The sequence below is a fragment of the Lineus longissimus genome, chromosome 17, assembly GCF_910592395.1.
Source record: "Lineus longissimus chromosome 17, tnLinLong1.2, whole genome shotgun sequence".
NCBI lineage: Eukaryota > Metazoa > Nemertea > Pilidiophora > Heteronemertea > Lineidae > Lineus > Lineus longissimus.
Genome location: NC_088324.1, coordinates 10535511 through 10549355, shown reverse-complemented (window position 1 = coordinate 10549355; position 13845 = coordinate 10535511). Strand labels below are relative to the sequence as shown.

At 39.2% G+C, this 13845-nt stretch overlaps 2 long non-coding RNA genes across 2 annotated transcripts; one reads left to right on the top strand and one right to left on the bottom strand.

The window, feature by feature from the left end:
* The first annotated feature begins 2370 nt into the window (after positions 1-2370).
* LOC135501162 (uncharacterized) lies at positions 2371-3951 on the top strand. The gene is made up of 3 exons (XR_010449570.1): positions 2371-2506; positions 2996-3112; positions 3867-3951. It is a non-coding gene; the product is annotated as an uncharacterized LOC135501162 (long non-coding RNA).
* A 1950-nt stretch (positions 3952-5901) lies between these two features.
* On the bottom strand, positions 5902-13334 carry LOC135501525 (uncharacterized). Its single transcript, XR_010449603.1, has 4 exons — positions 12931-13334; positions 12134-12303; positions 11658-11831; positions 5902-7288 (listed from the first exon to the last, which is right to left on the bottom strand). It is a non-coding gene; the product is annotated as an uncharacterized LOC135501525 (long non-coding RNA).
* Positions 13335-13845: the final 511 nt, after the last annotated feature.

Here is a 13845-nt window from a genome sequence, read left to right as displayed (position 1 = left end):
CGGACACAATACGGTGCAGCCTTTAAACAGCGTTAGATCGTTCATTTCCTACAATCAACAGACATTAGGCAGGTTTCGCAATCCTTATTTAAAGCAACGAACGACAAACTACGAAGTTTGTAAATGGCTTGACATACGATACTTCTTGAAACATTTTCCGATTACTCCTACGACAAGTATAAAAGATTATTTACCAGTGTCGCGTACAAGTGAATTATCACAGAGCTTGATGACACCACAGACCTCGAACTTCGTCGTTCGTATGGGAGTTTCGAAACCTACCTATTGCTGTAAACTGCTTACGGCGAACGCGACAGATCTCATCCTCCTCGAGCATAGCCGATATGTGGAGAGCTTTCAAATTGGTCTAATGGATATCGTTGTTCAAAGGTAGGCTAATCAATACTTATTTCTATTATTGGAAAATATCAATGTTTATTTTCGCATTTCATATTTTGAACAAGTGAACAGGTCATTAAGGTCCTACATGTACACCGTTCGTGGAAGTTGTATAAACTCGTGCCTCAAGTAAATAGGAACATACAGTGCAACAGTACAGTAACCAGATTTGACAACGTGTGAAATATTAACCTTCGGAGTTTATCTACTTGATATGGGTGTACACAACATCAAAGTTGAAAATCATATGCATGTGTATTTGTATCGTACTTGTGGAACGTCTCAAATTGAGTTTTAATGCAGTGACGAGCCAGAAATTTGGTGAAAGGATGGGGCGCAGTCTCTAGGGTGCGATTTTCACAATCAGGAGTGTCCTGAGGCCCTCCCCTTTCAAAAAAATTAAAATCAGAGGTGCTGACTTATGCGTTTTCCGGGCATATGTGGACTCGTATTGGAATTGGTCATGCTGCTTGTGGAGTGGTTCCCTGTAATAGCGTTGCTTTCCATCAAAGGTTGGGTGGCGCCTCATGTATCCACTTCTGTGCGGAAAAACGGACCTGTCCCAGCTTGAGTCAGCCCATCCACCGGGTCCGTGTTGTGAATCGCATTCGTACCTAACACTGTGTTCGTTCACATGCGAGAACTGAGGTTTTCGGTTAAGTTAACACGTTTGTATGATATGCCAGGGCTGAATGCAAGTAAGCTTCTGGCAGTTAGATGCAATATCGTTCCAAGTAACAAAAGCATACAATGTGTTTCGTCAGGGTATTCAAACCATGTTATTGATAAATTCACTATACAAAAGCGGATAAACCGTTAAATGGCAGAAAGTGGTCGCCCTTTGTTCATTGCTGAATAAATGCTCATAGTTTTATTGAAAAGAAAATAATTGAATTGAAACAGATTCAACTAAAAAAACGTCAGGTCGATAATACGAAGTAAGTAAATCAAAATTAATGCATCCATGACCATGTGTATTTATCTGAGTGATAAGCATGATTTGAATGACTTAGTCCAAAGAATTGCATGTTATCTTAATAATATTGAAATCGTTGTGAGCAACAATCATTAGTCGGCTTCAGACTAGGTAAACGTCGACGTCCTATTGGGCTGCTGTGCGAAAACCACTTAGCCGATGTCTTCTAAGTCAAATATATCATAAGGACCCAGCATAATTTCCAGATTAAAGATTTGCAAAACAAGTAAAAAACGTATCAATCATTGGAGCCATTTGATGATTTTGGGGTCCTGGACAGGGGCTGACTTTTTCTACTAGATGTGTTCAAATGAACTCGAACCCATATCATCATTTGTACTCAATGTTGCGAATATCAATCTAAATACATTTCATGCCAATATATCGACGTAGTTTTTAATAATACAATTGCATTTTTAGTAGCGTCATTTTCATCGGCCCACATTGAATATATAGGTTCTTCACCAGGATTCCAAGCCAAAAGTGCAACGAGGGAAATTTCAATGAGATCATCCAGCTGTTTGTGCCAACTGTTTCCTTTGTTTGCTATGATAAACAAAACAACATTGGATCCTGTTGGTACAGATGACATGGGTACATCATCTAAGCAAGGAAGTGAGACAAAATTTTCCTCAGGTAGAAAGCTGATGCTCATGCCCCGCGCTCATGCCCACGCCACTTAGTAAGCGGTGGCGTCTGGAACAAATAGCAGCCCGCCATATCATCTTATGTTGACAAAACGGACCTGCGAGGATGTAGACTATAGTCCAGTGGCAGAGCCGAAAAGCGTGCAATAAGGTCTGAACGCAACGTTCGTGTTTTTGATACCGTGAAATTGAGTATACTATTAAAATTAGACCCCTACGGTGGGTTCATACAGGCATTGTCATTCCAGGCCTATTTCGGGTAACCTTTTCCTCAGCTGTTCAGCTTTTCTTTAACTTTCGTAACACGATCGATTACGTGTACGCCCTTGACAAAGAACGACTCTTTCGAGAAAACTCTGCGGGGTCCACGTGGACCCAGAGGTGGCCATTTTGAAGAAGGTTTCGTGAAATCTATCAAGAACAAACTCAGTTATTTTGAGCAAAACTGCCCCGTTTCTGCAACATTATTGTGATGATGACGCTGGTAAGTAGTCAGACCATGGCACTGTGAGGTTTTATGTCTAAAATATGTTGTAATTTCCAAGATAATTAGGATTTTAGTTTACTCTCTGTATACATGTACAGCCATGCAGTATGCTTCTTCATGTAATTCATGTTAGCCCCTCTGGAACCCAAGTCCGTTTACAACAGATTTTTGGATGAAGTCCGATACATTTTTTGTAAAGCCACTGATGTTGCTAACGCTTGCAGTAATCCTTGTAGAATAGAACGTGGGGGTGTAGTATCGCCGTGGCGTCTTTTGCATGAAACCACCACGAAATACAACTACCTAACCTGGTCTTAGGATGGCTCTTGGAGACATTTTCGCTTTCTGGGGAGATACCTTCTCTTTTTTATTTTTTAGATCTTCACTGAGTATTACTGCTCGTGTCCTGTAGATAAAGTTCATTTCAGTGCCCCAAAATACAAATTAACCTACTTTACTCATCCTTGTGTGCTGTCTTTTTTGCAGAATCCTTGGTCCAGCCATGCTTGTCTAGAGACACCAGTCAACTAGAGACACCTAGTCGTAAATGTTTCAGTGTGTCCCAGGAAGAACAAACCATTTCAATTGACATGAACAAAAACTGTAAGTAATATTATAGTTCTTTTAAAATCTTCAATGAAGCCCAGGAAAATGAACTATGAAATTTGATATTTCATAGATATGAACCCTGATTTACTTCACATTTTGATACTCAAATAGGCTCCTCGCCAACCACCTGTACCATCTTGGGTCTGGAAAACAGACCATATAAAATGTCACTGGGGTCGGAAAAAACTTCTTGACAATAAACCCTTTTCACAGACAACGTACATGTATGTTTACCATGGCATAAAAGTAACAATATGGACAAGCTTATTCAAACAATTTACTTGAAGTTGTCCATGTCTTCCAGTGTTCATGATATTTTGAATGCTTTTGGTGATGATTTAATTTAAAACACGACTTTTATGTCATAAAAGGGCTTTTCAAAATGGCCGAAATGTATTTTCACAAATCGTCTATTGTTTTTTTAAGACTACATTATTTTGATACTGCGAACAGCAGCTCTGTTAAAGGGAAGGACTAATTCTGCATCGGATATTTGATTTGCTATCACACCAGCTGAGTGGTTAAAAAGAATGTGGTTTTCAAAAGGTTGCTTTTGTATTTGATAAAGTGTGACAATCGAAGAAAATTCTCCCTTCGTCTCTTGTCGTTTCGATTTTTTTGATCGTGTGTGGCGTAAGCGTATACATTTGCCACATCTCTATTCTGTACTGAATATGACTTATGATATTATTTGTTATCAAACATTGTCTTTCATAATCAAACATTGTCTCTCTTTGTATATTTCTAGGACGCCAAAGAACTTGTTCACGTGCTCTATCCAGCCCATTCTCAGCAGCTCTTGTCCATACGATGGCGACTCGATTTCAGTTCTTCAGTATCTGTAACTTCATTTAATCTGTATGATCTTTTGAACTAATTAATAAAAGTTATTAATTCTTATACATGTTTACTTTTTATTGTCAACCAAGTTACGATGGGAGCACACAATCAGTCCTCAGCTTTCTGAAATGTTTTTCTTTATCTTTTTAATTTAATTGAAAAGATTTTCCTCCTTCAGTGTTTCAGTATGAAACTTCTTCCGTGGCATTCTCAATTGTTTTGAAAACAGAAACATGAAAATGTTTTCTTGGCATAGTTTTCATTACTTGGAAAGTTTTCAAAAATATTCTAAGTACAAAATCGCTGTGTCATTCTTTTTTCTGTGATTTTTTCTCAAAAATACGCTAAGTACAAAATCGCTGTGTCATCCTTTTTTCTCAAAAATACGCTAAGTACAAAATCGCTGAGTCATTCTTTTTTCCTTTAAAAATCCTTGAAAAATACGCTAAGTCCACAAAACTCGAAAAAAAAATCGTGCGTGACCTCCCCTCGTAACTTTATTCTTCTGCAAAGTTACGGAGCGAGGTCACGCTCGAGTTTTTTTTGGACGTTTTTGGAGATAGCCTATATTCTGAGGGTCCCCCTTTTTTTGGAAAAAATCCGTTGATCCGAGGTTGTCCTTGTCCTTTAGAAGGCTGAAGAAGTCATTATGACTTGTTATTCATTGCAAAGTTCGATAGTTATTGCATTCAATGTTTATTTCATGTTCAATTGATACATTTGAATTCAAAGTTTCTATTATGTGCGACTCAATTAAAGATTACGAGTGATGTTTCCACATACTTTGGAAGACTTTGTGTGCAATTCATGTTATTATGCCAAAGTGCAGAGAATATTTTATATGTTGGACAGAAGTGTTTATGTGTGATGTTACAACCGTTGAATCGTTGAATGGATAAAAAAGGAACTTTGAAACAACCTATCAAAGCAGTTTCAAAGACCCTTTTCTCCATTTGCCAACAATTCAACGGAGCTAACGTCAACATAGATAATTCTGCATCGCATATAAATATCTCACACTATACACATGGCAAAATATCATGAGTTGTACAGAAAGTCTACCAAAGATATGTGATAACATTACCACAATCTTTGTATCGCACATAATAAAAACCTTGAAAACAAAAGTATTAATTATTGAACATGAAAATAAACACTGAATGGTAATAACTATTGAATTTTGCAACGAATAACAAGCCATATATCGAGGGTCTTGAGGTGTGCCAGAAGTACAACAAAACTTGAGATACTGAAATCTTGGAGGATCTAAGACATGTCGTCCAAAACACTCTTGTTATTGATAAATTCGATATGAAACCATTTCAATGGTTTCACTCGACGTCAAGCTTTTTGCAGCATTTTGTGTATTTTGACAAGTGGTAGATTTCAGTTTTGTAGTACTTGTGACAAACCTGTAAGGTCTATCACCACATAAGCGTTTCACGTGGCATATATCACACACAGTCTTTGTCATTTCACGTTGAGCGTTGCCAACGGAGAATTAAAGACTCTGTGGAATATTTACCGCGTGAAATGCTTATGTGGAGGTGAACCGTTTAGCCGATGACAGACTAGAGCGTAAAACGACGTGCTTTTGCACTCTGGACATTTTGACGCGTATGTGTGTCACCAACATTCATGCAGAAAGATACAAGTGCACTTTTACCGAAAACATTCTTATGACGGGGTGGGGACAGGGATAATTCATCTGGTGGCAAATTGGGCAATATTGAGTTTTTACAGTAATGTTCAACTGTAAACCTCAATTTCTCAAAACTCGGTAAAGTGCACTTTCTGCATAAGACCCTCGATTTGACTACTTCAGCTTTATTGATTGCCTTTGCTATCTTCATAGATCGAAGTGAAGGCAACACATCAAAGTGAAGAAACCAAATAGAAGACGAAATTACAAACATAACATTTTATTACTACTCTTTCTAGGCAATCGTATAACATATACATAAATGTTTTTTCACAGATACATAGTGAGGCGAAACGCTGTAAAATCACATATATAAGACCATTTTTCATATATTTCCCCACAATCTCCCAATCAAAATGGTAGAAAGGCATTTTTAAGCTTTAGTTTTTCTAATGTGGTCTACAGTAGACCCCGCCCCGCCCCCTCCTCATGAATCAGCAATACCGAACACCCGGTGTCCGGTACTGAAAAATTGATAATAACTTTCGATGAGATGGTCTTTTGAAGTGAGATTAAAGTATTTCTTACATAGTTTGAATCAGTTCAATCCATCTAAATCTAATTCTGTACAATGTATTGCTGTGAAATAGGCCTACGTCTCATTCAATTAAATCTACAAATTGTGTGTTGTTGCAGAAGAAATGGACACACCTTATTTGACAAAGGATCTCGTAACCTGCCTATTCAACCAATTCACCATAAATCTTCAATGAGCCGTCTGGCCTAAACTTCAGGCACACGCTCTTTTGCAGCCTTACTTGGAGTGTGGCTTGGTGGCGTAGTGGTTAGAGCCTGTGACTTACCACCCAGAGGTCTTGAGTTCGAATCTCGTCGGCCTCTACTTTTTCACTTTTTTTATACGAAAAGCTTTAAAACTTTTAACAGCAAAACAGGTGTTATTGCGAAAGATATCAGAAGCCAAGAAACTATGCCTTTTTAAAGTATTTTTTCTTACAGCAATTGATGAAAAAAGCTTCATGAAAAGGTATCAGTAAAAGTATGAAGAATTAAACATTTTTCCAATAATTTCATCCCCCCCTCCCCAATAAACCACAATATAAGTTCAACCCTCCAGGTTCTTGTCAGGTGTCATGCATTGGAAAGTAGGGAGGTTTCGCAATCACATTTACGTTTCCAAAACGCCTCTATGACGCACATACATGTTGGGCAGTTTTCTGCACTGAGGCTTTTGCGCGCCCTTCGCAACATTGTGAAATCGGTTCCTTTTAACCAGAAGAGCTAAAATTCGTTACGATTTTTAAAATTTCAAAGCGTAAACGTAGATTTATATCTTAGGGATGCGAAACCTCACTAGTATCTAGTTGCACTTGTCATGTTTCTGCTCTGCCATGTATTTTTATGCTTATCAACTTTTTCTGTACGAATAAAATCTTGTCTTGTGTAAAAGCAACGCTTTAAAGCCTGTCGCGTCGTAACTTGTAAATCGATTTGTAATCATTTGTGGCAGAACCGTTGACAAGTGTAACTAGTGTTTGGCTTGCAGTTTTACAAAGTGTAGGTCTTGCCTGAAGCACTGATCAACTGTGAGCAAAGATTCCATAATGGTTTTCCTCCTCTCTCGAGATGGCGGTTGTCTTCGTTGACGCGTGGTGTGTATGCGGTTCCATCTGAAAATATAAGATAAAAGAATTTTTGAAAATTTTGCTAATGGACCTCCCAAACTCAATCGAAATCGTGCCAGTATTGTAGGTGTGGACCAAGAACAACAAGGAGATGATCCACAGGCACAAACAGGAACCGGGACTTGAGTAAAACGACCTGGAAAGAGTAAAAAGGAATTTTGGCTGACCAATGCCTCTGTGGGAGTGGAAAGGGACAAATAAAATGTTGCAGACAAAATCATGATGACGCTGGTAGGCTCATGGGGGAAGTTACCCTCTGGTTTGGATTCTTCATAAATTCTCCAGAGGTGTCAACTGAGTACCAAGAAGGGGACTCTTATGGACGAGGAAGAGGCTAAGTTACCCTCCCCTCTAGGTAGGATTCTTCATAAACTCTCCACATGCGTCAACTGAGTAACAAGAAGGGGACTCTTGTGGAGGAGGAAGAGGCTAAGTTACCCCCACCTCTAGGTAGGAATCTTCATAAACTCTCCACAGGTGCCAACTGACTAATAAGAAGGGAACCAATATGGAGGTGGAAGAGGCTAAGTTACCATTCCCACTAAGTAGGATTCTTCCTAAACTCTCCACAGGTGACAAATGACTAACAAGAAGGGAACCAATATGGAGGGGGAGGAGGCTAAGTTACCCCCCCTCCAGGTAGGATTCTTCAAAAATCTCCATATGTGTCAATTGAATAACAAGAAGGGGACTCTTATGGAGGTGGAAGAGGCTAAGTTACCCTTCCCTCTAAGTAGGATTCTTCCTAAACTCTCCACAGGTGTCAACTGACTAACAAGAAGGGAACCAAAATGGAGGGGGAGGAGGCTAAGTTACCCTCTTAGTAGGAATCTTCATAACCTCTCTCCATGTGTCAATTGAATAACAAGAAGGGGACTATTATGGAGGCGGAAGAGGCTAAGTTACCCCCACCTCTAGGGAGGAATCTTCATAAACTCTCCACAGGTGTCAATTGACTAACAAGAAGGGGTCTCTTATGGAGGGAAGGAGGTTGAGTTACCCTAACCTCTAGGTAGGATTCTTCATAAACTCTCCACAAGTGTCAACTGAGTAACAAGAAAGGTACTCTTATGGAGGAGGAAGAGGCTAAGTTACCCTACCCTAGGTAGGATTCTTCATAAACTCTCCACAAGTGTCAACTGAGTAACAAGAAGGGGACTCTTATGGAGGTGGAAGAGGCTAAGTTACCCTACCCTAGGTAGGATTCTTCATAAACTCTCCACATGTGTCAACTGAGTAACAAGAAGGGGACTCTTATGGAGGTAGAAGAGGCTAAGTTACCCTTCCCTCTAAGTAGGATTCTTCCTAAACTCTCCACAGGTGTCAACTGACTAACAAGAAGGGGACTCTTATGGAGGGGGAGGAGGCTAAGTAACCCTCTTAATAGGAATCTTCATAACATCTCTCCATGTGTCAATTGAATAACAAGAAGGGGACTCTTATGGAGGGAAGGAGGTTGAGTTACCCTATCCTCTAGGTGGGATTCTTCATAAACTCTCCACAAGTGTCAACTGAGTAACAAGAAGGGTACTCTTATGGAGGAGGAAGAGGCTAAGTTACACTCCCCTCTGGTAGGATTCTTCCTAAACTTTCCTCAGGTGTCAACTGACTAAAAAGAAGGTAACCAATATGAAGAGGGAGGAGGTTAAGTTACCCTCTAAGTAGGATACTTCAGAACATCTTTCCATGTGTCCATTGAGTAACAAGAAGTGGGCTCTTATGGAGGAGGAAGAGGCTAAGCTACCCTACCCTAGGTAGGATTCTTCATAAACTCTCCACATGTGTCAACTGAGTAACAAGAAGGGGACTCTCATGGGGGAGGAAGAGGCTAAGTTTCCCTCACCTCTAGGTAGGATTATTCATGAACTCCATGAGTCAACTGAGTAACAAGGAGGGGAATCTTATGGAGGAGGAAGAGGCTAAGATACCCTCATCTAAAGGTAGGATTCTTCATAATCTCGCCACATGTGTCAACTGAGTAACAAGGAGGGGACTCTTATGGAGGTGGAAGAGGCTAAGATACCCTCATCTAAAAGTAGGATTCTTCATAAACTCTCCACATGTGTCAACTGAGTAACTACAAGGGGACTCTTTTGGAGGAGGAAGAGGCTAAGTTACCCTCACCTCTAAGTGGGATTCTTCATTATCTCTCCACATGTGTTAACTAAGTTACAATAAGGGGATTCTTATGGTCGGGGAAGAGATTTAGTTACCCTCACCTCTAGGTAGGATTCTTCATAAACTCTCCACATGTGGCAACTGAGTAACAAAAAGGGGACTCTGATGGAGGGGGAAGATGTTAAGTTACCCTCACCTCTAAGAAGGTTTCTTCATAAACTCTCTCCATGTGTCAACCGAGTAACAAGAAGGGGACTCTTATGGAGGAAGAAGAGGCTGATTTATCCTCACCTCTAAGTAGGATTCTTCATAAACTCTCCACATGTGTCAACTTAGTAACAAGAAGGAGACTCTTATGGAGGTGAGGAGGTTAAGTTACCCTCACCTCTATGTAGGATTCTTCATAAACTCTCCACATGTGTCAACTGAGTAACAAGAAGGGGACTCTTATAGATGGGGAGGAGGCTAAGTTTCCCTCACCACTTGGTAGGATTCTTCATAAACTCTCCACATGCGTCAACTGAGTAACAAGAAGGGGACTATTATGGAGGGGGAGGAGGTTGAGTTACCCTCACCTCTAGGTAGGATTCTTCATACACCTTGATTAAAGAGATGTCTGATTATCAGTGAACACATCTCACCAATATCAAAGAGAAGTCTAATTATCCAATGAACACATCTCACCAATATCAAAGAAAACCCTAATTATCCAATATGATCAAAGAGAGGCCTTATTATCCAATGAACACATCTCACCATAAGATCAAATTTTAATTAACCAGTGAATACACCTTGATTAAAGAGAGGTCTGATTATCAGTGAACACATCTCACCAATATCAAAGAGACTTCTAATAATTCAAAAATGAACACATCTCACCATGAGATCAAAGAGAGGCCTAATTATCCAATGAACACATCCTCGCCATGAGATCAAAATTTAAATTAACCAGTGAATACACCTTCATTAAAGAGAGGTCTGATTATCAGTGAACACATATCACCAATATCAAAGAGAAGTCTAATGACACATCTCACTAATATCAAAGAGAACCCTAATTATCCAATGAGATCAAAGAGAGGCCTAATTATCCAATGAACACATCTCACCATGGGATCAAAGAGAGGCAAATATCAAAGAGAACCCTAATTATCAAATGAACACATCTCACTGAGATCACAGAGGAGCCTAATTATCAAGTAATATATGGCTTTACTGCACAATTTGAGAATAGGATACACATCATGGTTTCACTGTTCATTCATCTAGGCTACAACATGCATGATTTTTATGTCAAAATCATCACAAAGAATTTCACTTTGTATTCTTTTGTCAAACAACGGAAATCAATTCAGAATGGAATTGTTGTGAAGTTTATTATTAAAGCTTTCGATATAAATCAAAATTACAAGTTGTCATTCGGTAAAAGTAGCCAAAAATGGACTTTGAAAGCAAGGAAAATTTCTCCAAAATTTCCTTCCCAGCGGCCATGTTTTTTTTGTTGTTGACGTTTTGAGAGGTGTTCAGAAAATTCGTGATAATTCTTTAACTATTGATATTATCGATTGTTCGTTGACATATTCATAATCTTTGTATCACCCTTCACATAATAAACTTAATCTTTTATTTAAAAAATGTTTTTGAAATATCTTAATTTGCCTTTGAGGTTGGTCTGTTTTTTCTTATTTAGAATTCTGAGAATTACAGACTTTTATTTCTTCAATATCAAGGTACTAAAATTTAATTTTTTTCCATAATTTCTTTTTGAGCATATGCGGAAACTGTTGGAGGTCTGATATCACTTTAGATTTTATGAAAATCACCACTAATAAAAAAGTGAGAGCCAAAAAACGAGGTCTGTAAAGTCTTTGGTCTGTAGACTAGACCCTGTCGCATTAAATCAAGTTTGATCAAAACTGAAGCACCCAGTATAGCAAATTAACTGCTTTGTTTACATGTTATGTAACAGCCTTGGTTAGATTTCTAAGTGAAGTGTGACACTTAAACCCCAGGATAGGACAAAATCTAGGTGTTAAAACTAACACTTTACCAGATTTCAATCCCGGTTTTATCATAAGTTTTCGTTTTAGTGTCAGTGTAAGTGTTAAGAGAAAACAAAGTATTAGTTTTAGTCTGATAGCAGGATTAATAGCCACAGATCAACACTAAGATTAACACTTAATCTCAGTGTCAAAATCAAAACCATCTTTGAAACCAGCCAACGTAATCAACTCACCATGATAGTATTGCGTCCGTTGCTGCGAATCACTTGACCAGTGATCAGAGGAATCAACCTTCATTCATGAAGAACATTCGTCATTGATCTTTGACAGGTACCTTCTTGATCGGGTTTGTTGCTCTAGGTAACCAGTTTGGTACTGCTGGTACGATCAGCGATTGTGTGCGGAATCTGAAGGAGGAATTGTTGTGGTGGTATTAGTCATGTTTTAAAATGTTAAAAGCTGATGTAAAATTGTCCGTAAAGTGTCAATATTTTCGTTTGTATTGTTGACTTTACAATGACAAAAGATGGGTGGCGCTGGCTGGATTATAGTTGATATAGCGCAAGTCGGAGGTGGCCGTTCAGAGCCAAACGAACCTAAATATACGCACGAGGAACAAAAGAACACGTGCTTTGCGATGACGGGGTATTTTGTTTACCGGTTTGTTGTTACCCAAAAGCTTCGCAAGAAGCCAACGTAATCAACTCACCATGATAGTATTGTGTCCGTTGCTGCGAATCCCTTGGCCAGTGATCAGAGGAATAAACTTTCATGAAAAACATTCTTCATTGGTCTTTGACAGGTGCCTTCTTGATCGGGTTTGTTGCTCTAGGTAACCAGTTTGGTACTGCTGGTACGATCAGCGATTGTGTGCGGAATCTGAAGGAGGAATTGTTGTTGTGGTATTAGTCATGTGGTATTATCATGTATTAATCTCAGCTTCGCAAGAAGCTGTTGAGGGCCAGCAGGAAACACGCCACGTGCTCTTTTGTTTGTTGTGTCTTTATTGACCCCTATGCACAAACTTTGTTTTGGCTTTCTACGTCTATTTAGATTTGCATGTGCGTTTATCACCCAAAATAAAGGCTTATTTGAGCATGTGCGAAGTCGTCTATTAGGCTTGTTTTCGCTCTGGATGGCAACCTCTGACCAATGCGATGTCAACTATTTTGCAACGTGTAGGCGCAAGTTTCATTTGCATCCGGGGTTGCAAGAACGTGATGGAGCTGGCATGGGGGGGGGGGGTACCAGCAGTCCTGAGGGTAGAACTTTTCTCACATATGCCAAAAATGGCGACTTTCTGTTTAGGTCCTAAAATCAGGTCATTATTGGGTAAAAAATAGGTCTCTTTGGCTGCCCCATTTCTCTTCGATTCTCTGGCATATGATATCGCCCGCACACGTGGCAAAAGACATGAATTTAGCATCAGTTTTCTTGGTCAAAATGAAATAGGACGTACTTCTGATTTTACTCCAACATCACAAGATATTTTTTATAAGGTCTTACCTAAATAAATGCATTTTCTTCGGAAAAGTTTACAGCAAAATCGAAATATTTCCTGATTTCCATCATGGCCGATTTCCTTGAAAGAGTGCCACGCAGGCCTATTCTGATGTCATCATGTCATGTGACCCTGAACAGGACCAACCATTGGTTAGGTGGAATAGGGAATTATGAACGTTGGGTAATCGACCCGCTTGTCAATGAATCGATAGCGCCCAACTCACTTTCATCGATTATTTCACTGTCCTGTGTCCGCCATGAAAGCAACAGATGTTAATTTCGAGGATTTAGGAAAGTAAAATCACCCAGGCGAATTAGTTGGACAATTGCATTAAATTTTAATGCGTAACCTTGTTATAACCTTGACCATGTTGATGATATCGCCGCGAGGTGACGAGTGCCTTTATCAGGTTTTTATTGACCTTCTCGATAACACGAGTTAAGCAAAAGATGGCTTATTCTGAGAACCTGGAGTATGCCGGAGAACTCGCGTTAGAGTTTTATAAGCTTTGAGTTTTAAAAAATTGATATATCAATTAGCTGGATGAACAATTTTATTGTATTGTGCCACAATAATATAGACGTGGGCGAAATTTGACTGACGAAAAAAGAGTTGTCAGTGTGCCTGAGGTATAATTAAATTTCAAAGATAGACAAGTTGATGCCGGCATTTGAACAAATATACTTTCGTCGAAGAAATATTTTTTAAGTAACATGGGAGTTTCGCGAATGCTCTGTTAAATGTCAATAATGTCGAATTAAAAAGCGCGGCAGTTTGTCATACCAACTTTAATGCATTTAACACGACTTAATTTCGGCAGTATACAGACGAAATCTGGTGGAACACCGATTGAAAGTGAGCAAATTTGCTCTGTATATTTTAATTTCACCATAATTTCACGATTGAAAAGTAGTTTG